Source organism: Arachis ipaensis, chromosome B04 (assembly GCF_000816755.2).
Source record: "Arachis ipaensis cultivar K30076 chromosome B04, Araip1.1, whole genome shotgun sequence".
Taxonomy (NCBI): Eukaryota; Viridiplantae; Streptophyta; class Magnoliopsida; order Fabales; family Fabaceae; genus Arachis; species Arachis ipaensis.
Window position 1 is genome coordinate 86,875,865 of NC_029788.2, and position 1,354 is coordinate 86,877,218.

The window sequence follows — 1,354 nt, forward strand, 5'->3', positions numbered from 1 at the left end:
ACAATTACGTACAAACTCTCGGGAATCTTTATAGAGTGTGGGCCAATAGAAGCCACATTGGAGGACCTTGGTGGTTGTTCGTTCACCTCCGAAATGGCCTCCAAATTGAGATCCGTGGCAATGCCATAGGATTCTCTCTGCTTCCCAAGTCTAGATCTCAATTCCTTCCTTGATCCGCTAGAGAAAAGTTGCAGAGAATTAAAAATATTGCAGAAGAAGTAAAGAGAAGTTGCAAATAGAGAATGAAAACAGAATTCCTTCCAATCTCAATTCAAGATTCAAAACAGAAATTGAAAATTCAGAGAGAGAGAGCTCTCTAGTGGAGTCACCCTCCCTTCTCTCTATTCGGGCCTCCCTTCTAAAATGAGAATGATGCCTTATATAGGCATTTTTACAAAATGAAAATGAAATTCAAAACAAATTACAATTAAAATAAAATTTCTATTCTAACTATCTCTTGTGCCTTTGAGTGTTGATAATGGGCCCTTGCTCTTGATGGAATTGGGTTGATAGAGGCCTTGGTTGATTGCTCTTGGAGTTGGAGAGAGAACCGAATTGAACCGGGTTGGAATCATGAAAGCTTGAGTAAAAGTTGGAGTAAAAGTTAGGGTCTAACTTTTGCTCCAACTTTTCATATCAGCACCCTTCCTTGCTGATACCAACGTTGGGGCAAAAGTTAGAGGTCAAACTTTTGCTCCAACGTTGGCCCCCTTGTGTGCATGTGTGGGGTGCTACTTTGTCCTCTTGTCAACGTTGCCAATTTCATGCCAACTATAGACTATTATATATGGTTGGAAAGCTCTGAATGTCAGCTTTCTAACCCAATTCGAATCACCTCAATTGGACATCTACAACTCAAGTTATGCTCCTTTGAAGAGGACAAGGTTGCTGGCCTTGGTGTGCAGCGTTTGAGGTAAAGTTTGCCTCAAACATGGTCGAAAATGCCAGTTCTAGAGGCTCAAACATATTGTCCACCCCATACTATTATACATTGTTGGAAAGCCCTGGATGTCTACTTTCCAATGCCGTTGGGAGCACATCATTTGGAGCTCTACAGCTCGAGTTACACTCCGTCGAAGGTGCAGAGGTCAGTTGGCCTCACTGCCGGTTGCCACCATGTTCATTTATGCTCATTGCGGGGCAGTTTTCTCCCTCAATTTTAGTGTCCACCATGCAGTGCCATATATGCTTGGAAAGCTCTTAATTCCTACTTTCCATTGCTTTTTGAATCACCTCATTTGGAGCTCTGTAGCTCAAGTTATTCTTGTTGGAAGTATACCCCTTGCACACTCATGGCGCCAACGTTAGCCAAAAAGTTAGGAGCTAACGTTGGCGCAAACTTTTGCTAGCCCAG